Genomic DNA, 25,334 nt, shown 5'->3' on the forward strand with positions numbered 1-25,334 from the left:
TGTTTTGGATAAATGGCCTGAAACATTTTCGAAACGGAAAGAATTACTATCAAACGCTAATTTTCTACTAATTCTTTTCAAAAAGTTTCCGCACTACAAGGACCCATTTGATTTTCAGCTGGTAAGTTTGATTATGTAAATAACAATATTATTATGTAAAGAAAATATACCAGCCATGGGAATAGAGCTCTCTTTATTAGTTATACAGACTAAATCATGCTCAAAATAAGTTTTTCGTAAAATAACTTCCTGTAGAGTAAATTTTACTTTAATGTAAATTATAAAGTTTAAGGCTGTATTTCCAATTAGAGGATCATTATTGCCATACGGTTCTATGATATTTAGTTTTAACTCAAATGACAGTTAAATCTATTGCTGTTGTACTTCTGATTCCAATGTTTGTTTATTTCCGTCCGCTGTTCCCTAATTAATTTTGGTAGGGTAGAGCGCTACTTCGTCGTAATCGCCCATTTCCGTTCTATCGAAAAGAAATCATCAATAATATCAATGATTTCACCGTGCACAAATCAATAATACGTTTGTTCCGATCCGTTAGTTCGTAAGCCACAACATGAAGCCTATTACAGCGCATTGTATGACTATTTACACTCATTCTCAAAACAAAAGAAGCGCTCCTAGCGACTCCACTTTTTCTACCATCATCCGTAGGACGAAGAAAATCTAATGGCGTTTCAATGCGTTAGGACGGAATTGAAACTCGTAGGACGAATTTGGAATCAAGAAACAGTGTTAGATTTTTAATATTATCTCAACATTGTTTGACTCTTTATTAAATCCAACGGTACGTTTATATCAATGATTTCACCGTGCTCAAATCAAAAATAGATTTGTTCCGATGCGTTAGTTCATTAGCTACAACATAAATCATGTTAGAGCGCATTGTATGAATATTTACGCTCATTGTTCTCAAAATAAAAGAAGCGCTCCTAGCGAATCCCCTTTTTCTCCGTTTATCCGTAGGACGAAGAAAATCTAATGGCGTTTCAATGCGTTTGGACGAAATTGAAACTCGTAGAACGAATTTATAATCAAGAAGCAGTGTTAGATTTTAAACAATATCTCAACAATTTATGACTCTTCATCGAATCTAACGGTACGTATGGAAAGGTGAATAAATTTAGAAGTCATCTTTGACAGAAATATTCCATTTTTAGATAAAACTCGTTCAGAAAAGAGAGGTAAAGTGCGTGTTGTGCTTAGTAGGACGGAAATTAGATCAAAAACCCTATATATATAACAGATACGTATTTCGACTACAATGTGCAGTCTTCATCAGTGTCATTCCAACTTATTAAAATATTATTAGTTCATTATGTATGTGTTTTAGACAAGTCCCCGGTAAGATGACAGATAACCTTAGTTTTACGTACCCACTTGCAAATAGTAGATGTCGCCACGCCATGTAAACAAAGGGATTGTCCTTCACCGCCGCAACGGTGTTTCTCTATGAGAAACAAAAAATTTGTTTCACCATGTGTGTATGTCAAATAACAGGCAAGAATGTCATATGAAAAGAGTGAATTTATGATTTTCGTGGTGAAATTAATTAAATCCATACAAAATTAACCGATTGAGTTTCATCTTATATAATCGAACATAAATAAATCAAGGGGAATTTACGTATTCTCGGCAACCTAAGCAGCGACCTTCTTTCTATAGCCTTTTTCTCTAAGGAACGCACACATATGCAGTATTGGTTTGTTTACAATCTTTTGCTGCCAGCTGCTCTAACAATTTCAGTCGAAAGAATTGTCAAAAACTGTTTTGAAACGCTTTTTACAAAGCTCCAATCTTCTCTAGTGAGAGCGAGTATTGTCGGCAACCAGTTTTTCTTCGGCAACCGTTCCATTTGAACTGCATGTAAATCTGCTGTTCTATTATCGGCAACTCGAAATCAGCTACAATTTGTAGAGCGTGTGTTTCATTTCAAGAAAACCTTGCTAGATTGCTTTTTCTCAGTGGTAAAAATATAGTCAAATTGAAGCTGAAAGCATAAAGAATCGTTTGCATGCATTCAGTGAAGTGTTTTCGTAAGAAAATCCAGTGAAAATAGTGTTTCTATTTGGGTTGCCGAAAATAGTCTGGCATGCCGAAGCCGTCACTTCCCCTACTTTGATTTCTTCAGTTCTATTTTGCTCTTGAATTTGATCAGCCTTCGAATATTGCTTTCAACATAGTTCTGCGATGAAGGTTCACTTTCCCGTGTTTCTTTTACGGGGTAAGTAAAGTAAACGGTTTGAGAGGCTGAAATTGGCCTACGACAGACGTACAAAGTACACCGCTGTACTAACGTTGTTCTCTATTAAGCTAGTATAAATTGTACATTATGCAGTACTAGCTGTACAAATTTGTCGGATTAGCCGGAGAATACTGTAATAAGTACGCTCTTACTTGCTGCAAAACCATTCGTTCATTTTTCATCAACTTTTTTTCAGTTTTGTGATGACAGTCGTCCATACTTTTACTAGAGTACTGTAGTTGAAATCTCTTAAGGTAGCCAAATGCCTCGTCATCTAATTAGTGACGCGCATGAATGGATTAACGAGATTCCCTCTGTCCCTATCTTCTATCTACTGGACTTCCATGTCTCTAATGTTAATGTTCACGTCGGACTTCACGTGTACCACACGCGCTTTCCGGTTTGGTAGGCACGCGACAATAAGATAAATTTTAAACTTGCATTTCATTTACTATACATCATTTCCACACTCGCCCTATTCAGATAACACTTCTGAAACTTGTGAGTTTGACAGAACCACCAGAACCAAATTATCGGGGTACACTGGAAACATACTGCAGTTGTCAAGATACCCCCGGGTTGGTTTTAGATCGACAAAGACTTTTGTATGCTCAAGGCTGGTAAACCAAATAGACTAGTTGATTGAACAAGACTTACCAAAAGTGATCAAATTTCTAAATCGACCTTACTCAGACGAAAAATCAAAACAGCTGTACAAAACGCTCGCAGCTCCTGATTCATCTACAGGTAGTATATAGCATTTTTTTTTTTAATTCCCACCCACATTCAATCTATACATATACCTATCTATAAATAAAAAAATGAATTCAGTGCCAACATTTCAAAGGCGCGTAATTGCTTTTGTAAACAATGGCAAGCTCACTCCTCCAAATTAACTATGCTAGCTGGTAGAGGCAGACATTACTCTACCTGTTGGTATAATTAATTTTCATGAGTGAGCTTTTATTTGCGAGAAATCGACGGCTAAAGCCATTGTTTACAAATACAATTACGCCTCTTTGAAATGTTGGCACTGAATTTCTGTCTGTCTGTCTGTCTGACCCTTAAGGACTCGGAAACTACTGAACCGATCGGCGTGAAAATTTGTATGCACGAGTTTTTGGGGCAGGGAAAGATTCTTATGATGGTTCGAGACCCCCCCCCCCTTTTTATAAAGGGGGGCTCCCATACAAATGAAACAGAAATTTCTGCATAACTCGAGAACTAATCAAGCAAATGGAACCAAATTTGGCATGTGGAGGTATAAGGATATGGTAATAGGAGGTAGCCCCTTAGATAAGAGGGGGGCTACGTACAATATAGTATGCTTTTTTTATAATCGGCGTATAAACTCAAGCTAATATTGAATCGCGAGCAAGGCCGGGCACACTCAGCTAGTATTTGACAAAAATAACATAAACAACATTTTCTTTCTTTTCAACTCCCCAGATACACAGCTTACTGTGGTTCTGATTCTACTGAATTGTATCTTGAGACCAAACTAATGTCGTTTTCGTTTTTGCGGTGTAGCACTGGTGTAGTGTAAGCAGGAATAAGCGCGAGACTATATATTGTCGTTTTCGTTTTTGCGGTGTAGCTACACCGGCGCTACACTGCCGAACACCGAAAAAATTTAGGGTGTAGCTATCGGTTGCACATTTTTGCACAAAGAAATGATGATGGACTGTCAATGACTCGCACTTATTGCTGCTTACACTACACCGGTGTAGTGTAGTAAAAACGAAAACGACATATGACAGCTCAACATCGTTTGTTTGTAAACAAAGGTGCATCCTATATCTACACCGTAAAATATTTCGGTGTACGGCAGTGTAGCACCGGTGTAGCTACACCGCAAAAACGAAAACGACATAAGTTGCCGTTCGCTTCAAACCCTCCGTTTTGACAGCTCAGGAAGAGATAATCATTTTTGCTGTGGACGATGAGGATGCCAAGCATAAATTGAATTTGTTCAACACTATGTACACCCGGCTCGGATTTGCAACAATCCCTAAACTTGTGTTTGTAGGGAATGATGCTCAATCACTCCGTGGCAGCTTTCAGTTGCACTACCAAAACATTTTATATTTATTGGACTCAGCATTGCGAGCTGTCGGTGTTTTGATTAAGTTTAATACAGTTCTTGGACCCAAGCATTCAAAAATTTCTCGCCTAGTTTGGCAATTCATTAGGACAACGTACTATTAAATTCTAGGCGAGGCTGAATATTCGTCAATAATTCGGCTTAGGAGAACTCTAGACTCACAATTTTTTAAGTGTACGATGTTTCGATGCTTCGTTGATAGATGTGCTGACCTATTTTTCAGTGTAGATTTATACATCAGTCACTTAGAAACAGTTCATATACCTCTATCAGACTATAGATTCCAGTGCACAGCTCCTCATTGTGATCATGTAATTTCCAAATGGTACATTTTCAAACATTTGAAAAATCATGTGATTTCTAAAGAGCATAACAGTGCTACTGTCAATGAAACAAACGAGCTACATGATGATGAAGCATACGAAGGCGAACCAAGAGAGAAAATAATATGTGCATTCAATGACAATGGTGAAAGATATCATATCAGCGAAAATCTATCCGAAATTGACCAAGCAGCAGTGAATTTCACATTAGGTCTGCACTGTAGACCAAACATGAAGAGATCTGATGCTAGAAGAGCACAAGAAGTATGGGAAATAGCTCTAATGTTGGCCTATGGATCTAAGATTGGGCCCGTCGCTAAAAATCTGCTATTTATCAATTTTATCTAGATGAACTCGTCATTGGGACTGTGCTAATGGATATTTTTGGTCCCTATTGAAAATTTAGTCGATTGCTGAATTTATGTATGGGCCCAAATTAGGTGCATTTAGGCCGACATTACATCCATTTACCTGTATTAGAAAATATGCCAATAAATATAAAATTTACCAATACAAATCCCAGATGACCAAATAGCATTTGAGTTTACTTTGTATTTGAATAAGCTAAAAAAAATTCGAGTTTATCCACACGGATTTTTTAAGCAACTAAAGAATAACAATGCATTCTGATTTCCTGAAATAGTTCAGCAAAATGAAACAATCAAAGAAAAATATCAGGAACCAATCATAGAAGAGGATAAAAATTATATGGTGTTGATACCAATAGAGTTTCAGTTTGTACTTATTGAAGTTGTTAATCACATTTTTTTTAATCTTTATTTTTTAGAGATTTTCAGCCGAAGGCTAGTTCATCTTTTGTTAATTAAATAAGATATATTTCAAAAGCAGACAACATTATAAGTTTCATCAATGGATCACTGTATAAAGCACTGAAACAAAAATATGCTGCTGACATTATCATTCCGATCAGTTTATATTCCGATGAGTATGAAATTAATGATCCCCAAAGCATGTCATATTAGGAGTTTATTACACTTTTTCTTGCCTACATGAGTACCACGGTTCAAAGTTGAATAACATTTTTGTAGCAGCGATTATCAGAAAAATTGTCGTTAAAGACGTTGGAATAAATTCATTGCTACAGTGTCTAATTGAAAAGTTCATAAACATTGAACTGAATGAAATGTCATTTGTATTAAATGAACAAAAAGTAACAGTTAGGTTTGTTGTTAGTGTGTTCCAAGGGGATAACCTTGGAATTTATACAACATTACAGTTTATGGCTTTTGGTGCAAATTACTATTGCAGATTTTGTAAGAGATCTAAGGATTGCATGCAACACTTCATGATTATAGTCATGACGTTCAGATGAACAGTCCATCTAACACAGGAATAAAAATGGAATCTATTTTTAATAAACAACCGTCATTTGTTGTATCAAATCTCACAGTTGATGCAATGCACGACGTATCCAGTCATGGAATTCTTCAATATGGACTAGTTAAGATTTTAAATTATGCTCTCTATGAGAAACAATAGATCTCGCTGAAACGTTTAAATACTCGTAAGAACGAATTTGCAAAGACATTAACAGATGATTTATTGGATGCCTGATCTCGGAGAAACTTTTATATCGGAGAAGAAATGTAAGTCAGTTGTTATAAAATGTACGGCAAGCAAAATGAGGTCATTTGTTCATTATTTTACTTTTTTGTTTGGATTATATTTTCCTGATAATGATGAAGTGTGAGAATATTGCCAAAATGTACTACTCTTAGTCGATAAAATTCTTAGTTCTTCATTTAGTCGAAATGATGTACATGATTTGAAAAAAATTGCAGGGGTTAATCAGTTGCATACAAATAATCTCAATGAAAATCTGAAACCGAAACATCATTTCACGTTACATTACAGCACTGCAATAGAAAAAATGGGCCCTTTAACTAAAATGATGTGTTTCAGACAAGAAGCAAAGCACAAGATGTTCAAAGAATACACGCATGTAACGACATCACGAAAAAAAAGGTATACTCTTGCCATCAAAGCCAGTTTAGATTTCACACATAATCTGTTTAGTAAGGCATTTTTCAAATTGGATGTGCTGGGGAATTGTTCTAAAATGTCTTTATCTGATCAAACATATTTTACTCAGTTGCCAGTTCTTTTGCCTTTTGCATTGCATTCAGAAGCTTTTTCATCAGATAATATTAAATATAAAGGCACTACACACTAGCCGGGTTCATTTCTTACAATAAGACATGTACAAAATGTAAATCTGTATGAGATAAGAAATCTACTTAAAGTTAACGAGAATATATATTAGAGTGGGTCATCCTTATATGGAAAAACGCAAACTTTACCTCACCAATCGAGAACAACCCTTTTTTGGTTCCATTTGGAGTCCCAAAAAACTGTGCAAAATTTAAGAACAATTGGTTGTAACTCTGCTTTCCGCATTGCGTTAAAATTTGTATGGAAATTAGTATGCGAAAACCAACTTTTTTGCATTTTTATCTCTAGAGACCACAATTTTGCATGAATCATGCAACTACACTGAGAAAACTAGAATTAAGATTTATATAATACGAGCATTTTGAACTGTGAAAATTATTTCATACGACACGTATGTTTTCCATAGCAGGCTTATACAAATTGCACGTCTCAATTATGATTTTCATACGAAACGAAGTTCATACGAGACTACAATGAACTTTATTAGTTTAGCTTGAGTGAAAAAAATCATACGTCGTTCGTATGACGTTTGTTCAAAGCAAAACAATATGGCGTACGAACAACAATTGTTATCGGATCTCAAGGTTCCGGTGGAAGCTTTGCCTGTATTCAGAGGTAAAAAACGCTAAATTCAGTGTAAAAAGGATATTCCGGGTACAAAAATAGCATATTCCTTTAATCAATGAATTTCGACTAAAATTACAGAGTGTGGTGTAAATACGGCAGCCTTAATAACGTGGACCAAGCAAAAAATATTTCAGGCATTGTCTCGTGCTAATATAAACTAATATATTTTTTCAATTGATTTATTTTAGCTGCAGGTTAAATCTAATAAACAATGCAAATCAAATTATTTAATTGTTTGTTTTACTAAATTAAATTAATTTCGCATGAAAATTAAAACAAAATCTGAAGGAGCATAAATATTCACGATTTCATAGTTGATACGATTATATTCCGTATTCCAGTCATTCAAAATCCATATGAATGAAATATGGTGTTCATAATCATAACGTACTACTTTCATACGACAGCTTTATGAAACTCATATCAATATATAGCGAAAATCATAAACGATAACGAAGGCGTGCGTTCATAATGCTATCGTATGAAATTCAAAACAAATTCTTTTGGTTAAAATCCATAAGCATTTCGTATGAAATTCAAACGAATTATTTCCTCAGTGTAAGTATCTACAAATATAGTCCAGAAAGTGCCTAACAAGTTTGAAGCTATAATGTTTCTAAAAAAAAGTTACAACTATTCAAATAATTATGGTTTGAGTTAAACACCAAAAATCTCTTTTTCTGCCAACACTGCCGGTGTACCAATGGGAGTCAGATTCCAAACTGAAATATTTTCGGAGTTTCTAATGAATTATTCAAAACCAATTGCTCTATCTCATATCAAACTGAAATAACTTCGAAGTTTCTTATCTTATCGATTTGGTATGCTCAGAATGAATTCTTTAAAAATATTTGCACAATCTTATAAGCGTAGTTAGAGAGCGGGGGAGGGGGGGAGGGGATTAGTCTATAAGTAGTTTAAAACGAAAATTGTTGTAGTGTAAATATTTAATATCCACTTGTCCGTTCATTTGTCAGTGAGGAGATTTTGTGTGCATTATTAGTCCAGCTGCTATATTATTTCTATATAAAGCTTTTATTTGAAATATTAAACTGCCATTCGGGTCACCCACATATAGAAAACACAAAAGTAGTCGTACGTCAAAAACCAAAAACAGTAGAAAACGAAAACTGTCTTCACCAGTTTCGTCTCAGACACAGGTACAGTTGGATTTCGCTTGTTGTGTTAACTTTAAGTGGGCTACGTTTCAGTTGGGCTCCCAAGTCAAACTTCATTTCTAACAGTGCTGATTCCTTTTCGAAATTTCGACCGACTTCATGCAAAAACCGGCAAACGAGTGGAGTAATGATACAGAAAGTCGACACAACGAGTTGCTTCCTTGATGGTTGTCAACGATATGGCTGAATGAGGTGTGAAACTAATTTCTGACTTATCAAAGAAATTCGCCCGAGACCTAGTTCAACAGCAATATTTGCTTCAGGGGATAGAACTGCTGTTATAAGATTGAGCAAATATTTTTGAATAACCCATCAAAACAACTCGAGAGATGGGAGACTCCGAAGTTATTTTAGTCTTTATGTTTACTTTCATTGATATAAGTGAGGGGCGGAAAGGATACAGTAAGCCCCCCCCCCCCCCATATCTAACTAAGCCTATTAAATGTAGCACATGTTTTTGAATACATCTGAACATACCAGCTTGACAAGATCAGAAACAACGAAGTTATTGCAGTTTGAAGCTGTACTTCCATTTAAATGAGTGAAGGGGGCGGGGGTATAGTTAGCCCCCTCCTCGTCTCTTAATATGCCTATGAGATTGAAAATTTGTTTTTGAATAATTCATCTCAACATACCGAATCGATAAGATAAGAAACTCCGAAGATATTTCATTTCGAAACTTTACTTCTATTGATAGACGTCTTCATCAACTCCTTGACCTATTATCGTCAAGGGGTTAAATTAAGTTCTTAAGCCATTGGCAAAACAATGCTTTGAAACATGATGCAATCGCATTAAAAAATGAACGCTTAAGAATTTAATTCAACCCCAAAACAATAATAAAACAGGAATTTAAAAAAGACGTTATGCCTCGTACTCGTGTTTCCTTATTTAAATGAAAATGATCTAATAAGCATTAAGCCAAAAAACAATTATGAATATTATTACCATATAAAATTAAAAATACTTATACCATAGCTATGACGTGTTTAATAGACACAATTAATTATTAATTAACATGAATACTAATGAAAAAATCATTATTATGCATTAGTTACATCTGACAGGTTCTACTTCAACAGAAGACAAATTCTATAATAATCACACATAAAACCAAAATGGATTTGTGAATTATCTTCCTATGTGTAAAGTTGTATACATCATACTTGGAAACATTGATTGCAGCAATCTATAAAGTTCCACACATAGGATTGAGGTGTATTTTTTTTAGTGTATATGAAATCCTCAAGACTGCCAATACTCCATGCAGAAAAGATTAACAACATGTTTTATCATTCTGAAACACCTTGTAGCCTCCGAACTATGAAACTTCAAAACAATAAATAAAAACAAACTCCTCGTTCGGTGGGGCTTTCACGATCTAATTTTGAAAGCAAAAAATATAAGGGGTCGTCCATTAATTATGTCACACATTTAGGGGGAGAGGGGTTTTGAAAACTATGACGAGCAATGCAAAAAAAATTAAGGTCCATACAAAAAATGTGACAAAGGGGGGAGGAGGGGTTGAAAATGGGCCAAATTTAGGTGACATAATTTATGGACCATCCCTAAGACTTTTTGTTGAACAAACGATGTTCTCTGACGTTTGTTGGCCTTTTTCCTTCAGTAGGCTGTACTGTTTCTTTGACTGTAGATAAAGGTATGTAAAAATGCATGAAATATGTTTTTTTTTGTCTTTATTATAGAGATTTTTAGTTCATCTCTTCCATGAAATATGTGAACATATACATATTGTGAAAAAATGTAAACCAGAGGTAAGACGGACCACTTTTGATGGGGTAAAAGCACAGACAAACAGTCCAATCATCAGTTTAATCATATCGAATAATTAAAAAATACTTATCTCTTGCTAAAAAATAATCATCTGATATTAAAACCAGTTTATTAAATAGAAAGTTATATTGTTTGAATAAATTTTAATCATTATTGATTGTATATTAATATTTTAAAATAATAAAATTTAATATTGAAAAGATAAATTTTTATCATAAGTGATTATTTCGAATTTAATCATGCATGACTACAGCCCCTCTGTCAGGATCAGTTCATAACTGAATTTAACCTGAAGGCACTGACTAAATCACTAAATGGCATCTCGGAAAACATTGGAAATTCACTAGAAGCGAACCACAAACTGCAAAACAATTTCAAAAGTCTCAGTGCGACCCACGACGATGCGCTTGAGCAAACTTTTTGCTACGGAAATAAAAAATGCCACTTCATCGCATTTGGACACACCTTCGGACATTTGCACAGCTGTGGAAGCGGCAGCCAAATCAGCGGTAACAGCAGCAGTAGCAGCAATAATAAATACAACATCGCACTCAATAAACCAACTACCGCAATTAATCATATTGTCGAGCAGTTTTGGGACGACCTTCTACCAGCGATTTTACGGAAATGAAACAATCAATTTCAGATTTTTCAAGCATTTTACAAAAAGACCCTATTTTCTCGAGGTTGTAGAAGAAAAAATAATAAACTATTGTTCCACGTTAAAGTTCGAGTGGTAGGAAACGTCATTTTAAACTGCTCGAATGATGTAATCCATTAATTACTACACTCAAGAATGACTTGGCGAAATCACATGCCAGCCCAGCATGCGATGTAATGTTGCATATGGAAGAATTGACAAAAACTAAGTCAACCACACACACACCCATACTTAACAGTCCTAACACTTACAATATCTTAGAAAGTGAATTGCAGAATGTCACTAAAGAAGTAGACTAAGTATAAATAATCTTCCAAAAACTTATCGCCTTCTCAGCAGAATGCGACTGAAATTCTGGTGTATTGCCAAAATAGTGGTGCTCAGCCAAAATGAAAGAAATTCAACAAAAAAATTTATCTTCATTTTTCAATGTAGTTCTTGGAACTGAAACTAGCTGGGACGAAAGCGTTAGAAGAGAAGAAATTTTTGGAAACAATTTTAATGTATTCCGGCACGACCGAAATCTACATCTTTGTAAGAAAAAGTCTGGAGGTGGTGTTCTCATTGCCATCAATGCAGACTTCACTTCCGAAGAAATACAAACTAATATGAACACAAAATTTGAACATGTATGGGCCAAAGCACTTATTGCTGGTGAAACACACATTTTTACTTCTGTGTATTTCCCACCTGAACATGCGAACAAACATTATTTTTAATTATTTTTCCAAATTGTCGAAACTGTTATGTCAAATATGGAACCAGAAGTAAAACTGCATATTTATGGCGATTTCAACCAACGCAATGTAGACTTTATCACAGACATTGAAAACGAATCATTTTTACTTCCAATCGTAGGTGAAGACGAAACATTTACAATTTCTCTTTGACAAAATCTTATATTTAGGTCTACATCAAATTAACCACGTAAAAAATCAGCAAAATGCATATTTAGACCTTTTATTTACACACTGTACTGAAGACTTATGTGTGTATGCATTATTATCACCTTTATTGAAAAATGAAGTGTTTCACTCAGCAATTGAATATTCAATCTTTATACAAAATACTTCTTCCCCCAGCGACTGGGAGTACGAGGAAGTGCCGGAATATCATAACGCAAATTACGAAGAAGAGCAATTATCTACATATTGACGATTTTTTTATTTTTTTTTAATTTGTCGGCTCCGATTTTGATGAAAGTTTGCACAGTTGTTCTTTTTTAGTAAAGATGCCAATTTGTGTTATCAGTTCTTCAAATTGAATCACGACTACTTTTCTAACAGGGCCTGTGTAAAAATAGTACTAATGAGTTAAAAAAGTTAATTTCTCAAAAAGCGCAATTTTTCTTTTAAGTCTCATTGAAGCTTATAATGTTTGCTACAAACTGGCAGTTTGGTGATGGTAAACTCAAAAACAAAAAAGTTATGAATTTTTGAAAATTTCACGATTTTTACATTTTTATTAAAAACACATGTTAAAAACACATACACGGTTAAATATTTTTTCAAGAATCGTATTTTAATTTTGCAAAACTTTCCCGAAGACACCATAGTCTTCAATTTTGCATAGTTGTATCAGTGATCTTAACGGTAATAAGTCAAATACTCAACACTGTAGTAGTGAACCCCAAAAACATCTGTCTGTACCTAATGTAGAAATTGTACCTATCGATCTGATACTTAAATGAGTTTGAATGGTGAAAACAAGCAGTTGATCACAAAGATTGCTTTTTACCGCATACATCTTAAAAAGTTATCATAGGAAATAAGTGTAACACCATTTGGTTAAAAGCGAAGACAACAAATCAAGAAGACTGGCAACTCTTCCATTTTCTTATACGAACGCTATGAGACAGGTACAATCGTGTCATCTTCCGCTCAAAGGTAAATGCTTCGAACGAATTTGATAGCAAAGATTACATCCTCAAACGAAGGGTTTGTGTATTTGCTCATTTTTCTATGCGTTGCTTCCACCTTCACTCAAACGCAGCGCTACTGTATCTGTCGCTTGGATTCTGGCAAAGTTGCCAGTCTTCTTGATTTGTTGTCTTCGTTAAAAGGTAAGCATAACCTTCAGTTGTATTTCAATGAAATAATTTTTAAAGATTATTTTTAATTTTTTTTAATACAGGAAGCAACATGAGTGAACGAGCATGTTTTATCAGGTGCATTCGGCCGTTCGAGGAAGTCAAGTGCTCGAAAGAGCTGAGGAATATTTCGAATATTACCATCCAGAAATTAAAATCGATTGGATATTCTGAAGCATAAGGATTGAATACTGGTTTTCGCATTTGCACGTCCTGCCGTCTTCGTGTTGATAAACAAGCTCTTTTCATCTCAAACGAGGAACAGCATGTTGCCGGAAGCTCAAAGATGCCAACTACAGTGATAGTACCTGTCGTACCGAGCTATGAAAGCCTTACAACTCTACCACCAATGACATCAGTTACTTCAGTTCAATCGTACCAAGAATTCACTCAACCAGTCAACATCGAGATATTCAACCGAGGCATTGCAGGCATCCAGGTATCACCGATAGACGTGGGAAAACTCAACTACATCCACTACCCCGAAAAGAAGCACCGTGAAATCAACGAAGGTATTAGAAAGAATCTTTTCAACTTCGATCCTGAGGCTGACGAGGCTGAATGAACTCAAAGAAGTTTTAGAAAACATGAAGGAAAAGTTTTCCAATGCATCCACTAGAAGAAGTGAAAAATTATTAATTTTATCGTTTTTGCCTTATTCATGGTCAACACAAAAAGTTATGGATCAATTTAATGCTAGTAGATATATTGTAACAGAGGCCATGTTGATAAAGGAAGGTCATTCGTCAAAAACCGCAAAATATGGCACAGCCTTAAGTGATGAAACAAAATTGCCAGTCATAAATTTTTTTGGCTTATATCATCATCTTCAAAAAAATTTATGACTGCCAATTTTGTTTCATCACTGTCCAACCATATCTCTCTATGAAAGACTTCCATGGCTAGTGTGACTGTAAAACAGAAAAGAAAACTCTTCCGATATCTCTTGTTGGCTTCTCGACGAAAAGGATTCATGTTGCCATGATTACAAAGGCGCTACCGTTGCCGGTATGCAAACGCCAATGCAAACGTATACTCAACAGGCTCCGGAATTGTAACCGGATTCCCTTTCGCTCATTCAATATATACGAGGATGTTGCATCAACACACGAGGATCCGGTTGTTGTATCTGGTTAATACCCCGTTCACAATACAGCCTATATCACGTAATATAGGCTGCTTCGAATATTTGCTACTACCACCAAGATCTGTGCTAGTGGCGGCTCCATGTCGGCTTACGCCAGGCACCTCAACGCACACCACCAGACCCTCCTACTCGCTGGCGTCTCAAAGGGCAGTCGTGCGAACGCGCTGCCCCACTTGTACGCCAGCGGTAATGTATAGGCAAACGACTTAAGTGCCATCCATTTTAAGGCTAATTGCTTCGGCAGGTGAGTTGTTACACACTCCTTAGCGGATGACGACTTCCATGTCCACCGTCCTTGTAGCAATCAACACCTTTCATGGTATCTATGATGCGTCGTTTATTTAGGCGCAGTAACATTACGTTTGGTTCATCCCACAGCACCAGTTCTGCTTACCAAAACTTGGCCCACTAAGCACCCATGCCTGGTCAAAAAGATTATGTGTCTGTGCAGAAAGAAGGAAAACGACAAGCCATTCAAAAAAGATTACTAATGATGACTTTGAGAGAAGCTTATAAACGATTCAATGAAATTCACTGCAATGTAAAAATTGGATTCTCTTCATTTGCAAAACTCCGCCCTAAGCAATGTTTAACCAGCTCTGGAACCCACAATGTTTGCGTGTGCACAACGCATGAAAACATCAATCTAATTTTACACAGTTTGAAAGTTTGAAAAAACTTAACAATTTAAATGATGTAAAAACGTTCACTGACAGCCTACTTTGTAAAAACAAGACAACATATTGCTATCTACGGTGTTGTGAAGATTGTCCAGACTCTTCCGCATTAGAAAACATTTTATTAAACAATTAGAGGAAAAATGCATTGATCAGCTTTCATTTGAACAGTGGGTTACCACGAATAGATGTGATTTAGAAACTATTGTAAAGCCTGCAGACGAGTTTGTTTCATTTTTCTGCTTGAAATTGACAAGTTTGATACCACATGATTTCATAAAAACACAGCAATCTAATTTTTTGAAAACTATACGAAATAATTTGCAAGAAGGTGAATTTTTAGTTACTTGCGATTTTTCCGAAAACTACAGCTTTGTGTTACAGGATGAAGTTCAGTCTCATCACTGGAATGTCCAACAAGCTACCATTCATCCATTTGTTATATATTTTAGAGAAAATATACAAGTTAAACATTTAAGTTTTATTCTAATTTCTGAAGAGTTAAGGCATGACTCAGTGGCTGTTAACTTATTTATTTCTAAAATGATACGTTTTTTACGCATTAACCAAAGTAAAAATATCAACAAGATTTATTTTATGTCCGATAGAGCCGCGTCACAGTACAAGAACCGGAAAATTTTTGCAAGCCTTTGTAAATTTAAATCAAAGTATAGAATTGAAGCCGAATGGCATTTCTTTGCAACATCACATGGGAAAGGTCCTTGTGGTGGAGGTACAATAAAACGCATGGCTACTAGAGCAAGTTTGGCCAAAGAACGTGAACATCCAATAAAAAATGCAAGAGAGCTATATAATTGGGCAATAATCGAAAGGATGAAGAATTAACAAAATTATCATTTAGTTTTGCCACACCTCAACGAGCAATATAATAATGCAAAAATAATTGAAGGAACTCAAAAGTTTCATTCTTTTATTCCTGTTTCAGAAAATAAAATTAAAGCCAAACGTTACTCAAACTATAATGATAATGATGCCAAAATATTCGATGTATTTAAGAAGTGATGTAAATAAAAATAGAAAGTAAGTGTATTACAACGAAAATAAATTATGTATCATCTGTCCATAAGGTTTCCGAATAAAAATAAGTAAAAAAGAGCAGAAAAATGTATTTTGTGGATTTAGGTTGAAATTTGAAAATAAAAAAGTAGTCGGGATTCGCTATTACAAATTGTAATAGCGAACCCCGACTACTTTTCCAATAGGGCCTGTGTAGAAAAGCGCTTATAAAATAAACATTTTAATACATTGCAAAAACGGCTTGCTTGATTGCTATGGTGTCTTCGGGAAAGTTGTGCAAAATTAAAATGCGATTCTTGAAAAAATATACACGGTTAAAAAACATGTGTTTTTAATAAAAATGTAAAAATCGTGAAATTTTCAAAAAACCATAACTTTTTTGTTTTTAAGTTCACCATCACCAAACTTTACCAGTTAGTAGCAAACATTATGAGCTTCAATGAGGCTTAAAACGAAAATTGCACTTTTTGAGAAATTAACTAAATATACTAAAACTAAATATACTAAATTAAAAAAATTTCATTGATACAAACGAAATTTTTTACAGTGTATATTTTTTACACAATTGCCAAAATAATATCTACAACTTTGCTGAAGTCACCAAACAATCGAACAAAGCGTTTCGACAATAAATATTTTTAATCTCATTAGTACTATTTTTACACAGACCCTTTTAAAAAAATAGTCGTGATTCAATATGAAAAACTGAGAGCACAAAATGGTGCATTTACTAAAAAAGAACAACTGTGCAAAGTTTCAGCGTAATTGGAAATGATCGGTCAGGATCGATTTGCGAACCTTCGTGGAATGCCTCAGAAGCCAAACGTAGACTATGTACAATAGTCTGGCAAAATATAATAAGTATTGAAGGAAATGTCGACACATTTTTTACAATTATTCATAACCTAATTTTAGAAACCGTACCAATAAAAAGAAGAAGGCGAACACAAAATAACAAACTGCCAGTGTGGTACAATCCACAACTTAAACATTTGAAGAACAAAAAGCAGAAAGCATATAAATTATACAAAAAGGAAAGCACTAGCACAAATTTACAACACTATCATAACATATGCAACCAACTCAACACAGCCATTAACACTGCACATGAAGAATATAATCGTAAAGTCGAAAATGAAGTCGAATCAGTCCTAAGAACTTTTTCAATTAGGAGAAATGCAGATAATGTCGGCCTAAGTGTCCCTAATTTGAGCCCATACATAAATTTTGCAAACGACTAAATTTTCAATAGCGACCAAAAATATCCATTAGTAACGTCCCAATAACGCGTTCATCCAGATAAAATTGATAAATAGCGATGGGCCCAATGTTAGATCCATAGGCCAACATTAGAGACATTTTCCCTACGTAAAAACGAAATTGAAAAGTAATAATTTTCCGTCACGAATGCATTTTGATGGAAATGTAGGTGAAAATCCTTCTGAAATCTGCAATCTCTTTGCAAATTTGCAAATCCATTCCCGAAGTCTCTAACAATGTCAATCATATATGCCAACATGAAGTCCTCAATGCACTAAAAAATTTGGACGCATCTAAAGGACCAGGACCTGACGGAATTGCACCTGTATTCTTGAAGAATCTTTCAGAACAACTCACCCTTCCTTTAGAACGCCTTTTCAATATGTCTCTGAAAAATGGGAAATTCCCTGAAATTTGGAAATGGTCTCATTTGGTGCCTATTTTCAAATCAGGCAAGAAATCTGACATCCGTTATTATCGTGAAATTGCCATTATCTCTTGCATCCCAAAACTTTTTGAATCAATCGTAAACGACAATTTTTTTCAGCAATAAAAAATCAAATTACAAACAAACAGCACGGCTTTTTTAAAGGTCGTTCAGCTACCTCTAATCTTCTTGAATTTGTAACCTTAATTCTTAACGCAATGGACAATGGCAAGCACGTGGAAGCTCTTTATACTGACTTCAGTAAAGCATTTGACCGAATCGACATACCATTATTACTCTTTAAATTGCAAAAAAAAAAGATTTCTGGATTGTGTTCTTTAATTTTGAAAAACATATCTGTTTCTGAACTTCGTTTTCTGAGCACAGCGATATTTTTTTCGAACCCACACTGAAACAAATCGACATGTACCGTTTATTGGATCCATCTTATAACATAGCAATGTCAGCAGATTTATTCATTCTATGTGATGATTGATAGATTCCATTGGATTATCACTTAAAAACTATGACTGCGATATGGAATGATTTCTATCGTAATTTCACATACTTAGTACTTGATAATACTTTGCTTCGAACGTGGTTAGCGATAGGTAATAAGTATATGAATATTGTCTGATATATTTCATGGTGAAAAACTGTTGATTTGTCATGGGTGGGAACAGACATCTAGAAACTAATGGAAAATCATATAAGTTTGCACTATGAGAAAATCCAGTAAAATATACCTGTTTTCATGATGAATATTGCTCACTAAAATGTATATCTTATAAGATAATGATGTATATTTTATTGGAGTTGCTTTTAATGATTTTTGACGTTTGTTGATATGTCGCGTGTAAACAGACATGAAGAAACTATTGGACTGTCATTTAACTTTGCAGTATAGGAAAACATGTATATCTCATTGGAATAGCTTCCTTTGATTTTTGAGGTTTAAAGATTGTAAACAGATCCATCCCAATCATTTAATAGTCATATAGATATGCCTTTTAAGAAATCCAACAGCAAACGTTTGTTTTTGCATGTTTTTCTGGGCTGAATATCGCTCCCAATAAAATACATCTTACATGATTGTTCTTTATAAATTATTGAAACAATTTTCAACGATGTTATCGTACACTCATTAAAATGATTAGTTGAACTAAATACTACTAACAACAATGATACTGTATTGAATAATCTTTGTTTGTTTCCGGAAAAGAATGTATTGAGATTGAAAAAAAAAATTATTCTACTGCTATATTTACTTTGCTATGATTCTAATTGTAAGCCTTCTACACGGCTAATTCAGATTCCAGCCCTAGTACTCGAACTTCATGAACCAGTTACATAAACTTATATAATTTAGTCGTTGATTTATTGCACACAGGTGCATTAAGAAAGATTTGAACAAACCACACCACCGAAACGGAACATAAATTTGTCAGTGCTATTTGTCTTCACTCTAGCAAAACGAGCATAACGTTGCACTGCATTCCATGTCGGGAGAGCTGTTCTTACTTCATGCTATTTGAACGAGCTCAATCTTGAAGTCAGTCGTGGCCCAGTGAAATCGAGCGTAGACACCGAAAGCATCACACCTCAACAGACCTTGATCGAATCCCAAATCAGTTACAATAAAAAAAGGCACAACTGTGAAAGCTCCCACTGCCTGATGTTTATTTTTCGATTTATTTTTAGAAATCGATTAAATATATGTGTCAAAAGAAGAAGTAAATTTCATGTGATTTTCACACAAACTTTACTTCGATTGATTTATGACACATATATTATATTGTGGTGAAAAGTGTAGCTTATGCTTATGGGTTTCAAATCCATTTCAATTAATTATTATAATTTGATCGATTTTCATTTATCATACGACGATCATATAAAAGTTACCAAATTATCAGCATTGTAAATGTATCAGATATTCATATAGAATTTACCTGGCACATTTTCAATCATATAATTTTCAATGGATTATCTTATAGCGCAAATTTATAAGATTTCCACATAACAGGAATATGTCATATTGGTTCAGTGCACACACTTTCATCTCGATTTTTAAATCAAGATTTAAAGCAAAATAATAACTTCACTATTTGACACTAAACTGACAAACTGACAGTTCGCTCCCATACAAAGTGACACCGAGGGGCGCTATAAAGTGAATTTTGCAAATGTAATCGTACTGATTTAAAATAATTCCCGTGTACCAAAAAAGATGAAATGTTGGGTTTGGGTTCCATTTTTAATGCAGATTACGAATATGCATTTACCTCAATACCCTTAAAGAACCCAATTGGCTCCAATCATACTTAACGCAACGCAAACAAATAGTTCGTTTTCAGAATAAACTTTCAGAACCTATTTCGGTCACCTCGGGGGTGCCCCAGGGTTCTCATTTAGGCCCAATTCTTTTTATTTTGTACGTAAACGACATTTCCTACATACTTAAAAAAAAAACAAAAGTTCTTATATATGCAGACGACATGAAGCTCTTCATGAAAATAAGTAATTCTAGAGACACAGAAGAATTCCAGAATGAAATCAACTTATTCAACACTTGGTGTAGTAAAAGTCTACTCCAACTCAATGTAAAAAAAATGCAACGCATTTGTATTTAGCAGAAAAATAGAAACACCTCTTTTTAAAATATTTTTTGGCAACCAAAAAGTAGAAAAATGTAAAATTGTAAGGGACCTAGGTGTGATCCTCACTTTTGTTGAACATTATAATACAATCATAACGAAAGCAAATAGTATGTTGGGCTTCATTAAGAGGTTCAGCTATAATTTTCAAGACCCATACACTATTAAATTATTATATATTACATACGTAAGACCTACTCTGGAATACTGTAACCTAGTATGGAATCCGTACATTGCCATACACAGAAAAAAAAGTTGTTGAATATTACATCCAAACTGCTGCAACCAGGTCAATCCATCGGTTGTGTAATATAACGTTGTACGATGTACATAGATTTTGCGAACAAAATTACATCCATTGATGTAAAATTGTATCTGCCTTTTGCTATTACATCATTATTTCATACATCAGCTTGAATTACATTGATCGATATTAAAAATTTTTTTTGCTGTGTGCACGAGGAACGCATAGAATCCGTCCAAAAACAATTCCTTTTGTATGCCCTTCGCAAATTGAATTGGACCGCATTACCTCTTCCATCTTATAAAGCACGCTGCATGCTCATCAACTTAGAAACACTCAAAGAACGCCGCGAATTTACAATGCTTTTCTTCATGAATGACATAATTTCACATCGTATAGAATCATCAGAAATACTATCACAATTAAACTTCTACACACCCTGTCGGCATCTAAGAACATGAAAATTATTCTCAGAAAAATATCACACAGAAAATGGCCCCTTCAATCAAATGATGCGACAGTATAATCTACACAGTAAAGTCATTAGCATCACTATGTCGAAAAAAGAAATTAAAACCCGACTAAAACATAATAGAAATAATGCATAGTATGTAAGTAAAGCATTGTAACCATTGTATGTAGTCTTCATTCGTGACTTGTCCGGGGTGAGATTTGAACTCGTGACTTTGGCGTGAGAGGTATGTGGTCCTGTGGTAACTGCCCGCACGCTGAATGGATAGAACGAAGATTCCGGATTCGATTCGGTTCGATCCAAAACAAAATTTCAGTACATTTGCATTTGTAATTTAATGTTGATTTTTTTATCTTCCCCTTTGCACATCACTTGCCTTGAACATGGATTCTGCAAATAGCCAGTGTGTTCAGTACACGGTAACCAGCGTAAACACATAAATGAGTAAAAAATACACATTTCTTATATTTATATGCAGCTGTCAAAAAATGTGTAAATTTGGAGATCTTAAAATGTGTAAAAAAAATACACATTTTAAGAACGAAGTACCAGTCAAAAAATGAGTATTTTTATACTCATTAATGGGTAAAAAAAATTTCAAACTTTGCTGTATCCTGCGTAAACAAGACGCCATTTGTATATATTTCCTGTTGTACGGAAAATGAAGGAACTATGGTCCAAGCTGGACAGTGCAACAATGGACATACTAGACGGTAGGTGATTTATACTATTTTCATAGTTAAGTTTTAGAAAAAAAATCAATGTCCGGTGTCCCGCTTGCTTACTTCATACTGATTTTGTTTTTTCTTTGATTTGTTTTTCTGTGCTGAGCACCAATGCTACTGACGACAGGAAGGCAGCTCCCACACCTGGATCCTTCCTATCAATCCATCAACTCATAAACCGGGGACCAATGGCTTCACTTCCCTTCCGAAGGAAGGCGTGATTTTCGGCGTGATCAGAGATGTTATGCCTCAGAACATCCCAGCGGTGCCGACTGGGATTGAACCCAGGCCTGCTGGGGTAAGAGGTAATCACGTTTATCACTACACCACCGGCGCCGCTACTAATTTTTTGATGACATTCCTTTTTTATAATAAAATATTATTTTATTCGAGCAATCATTATTTTATCATTGACACAAATAAGAAAATTCCGAAGTTAATAAAAAACCATGCGCACCCATTATATTTAAGTTTTAGAAATGATTACTTTTTACACATATTGCGCAGTTTACACATTTTATGAGTAGGCCCCTTTTTTCACGAAATGTGTGAAATTTTACACATTAATGTGTTTACACTGGTTACCGTGTAGGCAAGAACGAGAAAAGGAAAGTTTGGGGCTCCAGACCTTTTTGACGTTTAATTGTTTTTCTCTATCTAGCACATCTACATATGTGCACACTAAAGAGGCTCAATTTATAAAGAGCGGCATGTCAAAATTGGAACAATCGATTATCTCTCGAAATCATAGGAAAAGGTATTCCAATCGAGCAGAAAACCTGTCAAATGGATAAGATGTCGCCTCTTTACCCAATTCAGTTTCTGTAGTACAAACATTCATGTTACACTAAAAGAAACGACAAATGTATTGTTTCAGTTTAGACGGTAATTGTTAGGAGTTGTGGAGAATTTGACCGTCAAGAGCGGAAACAGAGAGGAGACTAGGAAAAGAAAAATGATTAAAGTAGTAGTACTCGCGCGGTGAAGATGTGTTTCCATTTCAATAAAAATAAAGAATAAATTACAGTCCATTTGTCTTTCTCCAATGAGTATCCGAAGAACAATTCACTTGTTATGACATATTTCAGGTTCATCTGTCCTCTGCTACGTCAGAACTGGATCGCCATGGGGGCATATCGGCAGAATTACAAAATTGCTTGCATCAGCCTGTTTTCCCACGTTCTCTCGATCCTTTTCAAGCATGGGAGAATAGCCGTAGTCAATATCCCCATGTATACCCCATTGCTCGCGACTATTTATCAAGAACGGTAACAAGTACTCCGTCAGAGAGGCTATTCTCTAAAACTAGTGAAACCACACATAATCGATATCGGCTCAATGAAAAACGCATGGCTCAATTAGCTTTCTTGGGATCCCTCTCGGATGAGTTTTGGGATAGCTGAATTAAGTACTTTCCGTACTTATCTGCTTTTACACTCCGACCATCTAATCGTTTTGTTTTATATGTTAATGTTTTGTTTTTTAATCGTTCATTTAATACCAATAAAACGAATATTATAACCTGTTTAATCACTCACCTAATCAAGTATCCTGAGCAAAAAGTTTCACATACGCTAGATAATTCGGGAGGGGGCCTGGGCCCCTTGGAAGTTTGGCACCTCTTTTAGCTATTTTTTTCTTTTTTTTGGGGAGCTAACACAACTGCGACTAGTAAATTGATCTATTGTAGTATATCCCGTGTCCTTAGTTTAGTCCATGTCGTATTACTCCATCACTATTGAGAAATGATGAAGTATTCGATTTGTTTACAGTTGCCACTCTTGCATTTATCGCAAGGATCCGACTCTAATTGAAAGGTCTCGCTATTTATACCGTTCGGAGTGTTGAAACACCCTCCAAAGGCGCGCCCCTTTGTCAGTCAAAATTGGATTATCTAGCAACAAAATTAAGGTATGACACCGATAATGACCATGCATCAGAACCCTAGTCTTAACCACTTCAAACTAGAGAACAACGAATAGAAGATTAGGAATCACATAGATGAAGACAACACTTATTTTTTTCCTTGTTTCAAGATCATCCTCGGTGGACAAAGCCGAGTCTTGTCACTATCAACAAGGCATAAAAAGTAACAAGGACTAAGATGTGTTCCTTGGATTACTGAAAAATCTTGTTCCCCTAGTTTGAAGTAGTCAGAACTAGGAATCGGTGGTAGATCTTACATCCCGTAACGTACCACGAAAAGGTGATCTACCCACGTTACGGGGCGCCAATGGTGTTAATCTGCACCAACTTTCCTATGATCCGTTATATTTGAAACATGTTTGTGCCATTCAAAAGATCGATGACAAATGATTGATTAAATCGGTGAATCGATAATTTTCAAAAAAAAATAATCGATTCATTAAGATCGAGTCTTGCCTCAAGATCGCCCAATGCTAAACTGGTCGCAGTGGTGTTATGTCCCGAACAGCGGAAGAAAAAAAGATGTTTCGCCCCCCTCGTCGTCAACTTCCTAACCATCACGGACTGTGTAGTATTGGTCTCCTGGATGCGTCTTGTAGTGAAATTAGACGTATGTTTCATCGTCCATGATAACACACGTCCATTTTCCACACAGCAGGCTATCATATAGCTTTTGAGCCCTCGGTTTGATCACAAACGAAGTGACAAACTTTGGTGACGAACCTGCTTTTGCAATTTTTGACTGTACCACATTTCAACACTACTACTGGATTGTACTAGCATTTTCACCAAATGTACTAGAATTTTTTGGTTCGATCTCTTTCACTCTACTCAAAACTGAAATGCATAATAAAAATTACAAAATGATACACTCTTTGCACACTGTCAAAGATCATTGCACACAAAATCAACATTGTTCAAATCAAAACAAAAATACTAGCCCATCTGGTGGCTGATGGCACAAGCTTCTAAGAAAATTCCATTACAGCGAACCACATTATTTTAATTGATTTCTTCACCAGTTAGTCGTCTGTCACTTCGTATGTGCATTGACGGATGCGACATGTTTCTAACTCCGTTTCGACTTCTTTTGCTTCTTGAACGTTTTCAGCCCGTTTCTTGCCTTGGCATGTTGGACGTTATTCTTCGTTGTTCTCAGTTTTTTGACCAAATCTCGAGCAGAGGCACTTTTCTTATCTGATCCACTGGTTGGGAATAGTGCACCATTTGTGCACGATCTGTTCCCGCTTTTCCGGAGAAACGCGTACACAGCGAATGAGAACGACCCAAATTTGAGTTTAGTTAACTCATAAATCGCATAACGTGCAGGAACACTCAGCGATGAGTAAATTTGCCTCATAATAAAGGTAAAAATTACCGAATATGAGAAAAGTGATGATTGGATTCACTCCGTCTATTGGTATTACTCCTAGACTGAATAAAATTTCCATCAATTTCCTCATTATTTTTTCCTTAAGGTGAAAGTTAATGTTTTTTCCCGTTGATACTGACTCCACGCATTAGCAAAATTAGAA

The 25,334-nt window shown here is 35.3% G+C and overlaps 1 protein-coding gene across 3 annotated transcripts in view; it reads right to left on the reverse strand.

Moving 5' to 3' along the window:
• The window catches only part of LOC135715052 (heterogeneous nuclear ribonucleoprotein U-like protein 2), a 116,140-nt gene that overhangs the window by 8,709 nt on the left and 82,097 nt on the right, over positions 1-25,334 (reverse strand). The gene's annotated exons all lie outside the window — the stretch shown is intronic.

Source organism: Ochlerotatus camptorhynchus, unplaced genomic scaffold, assembly GCF_037179485.1.
Source record: "Ochlerotatus camptorhynchus isolate MF236.1 unplaced genomic scaffold, CSIRO-AGI_Acam_v1.1 ptg000789l, whole genome shotgun sequence".
In the NCBI taxonomy this organism is placed as follows: Eukaryota; Metazoa; Arthropoda; class Insecta; order Diptera; family Culicidae; genus Ochlerotatus; species Ochlerotatus camptorhynchus.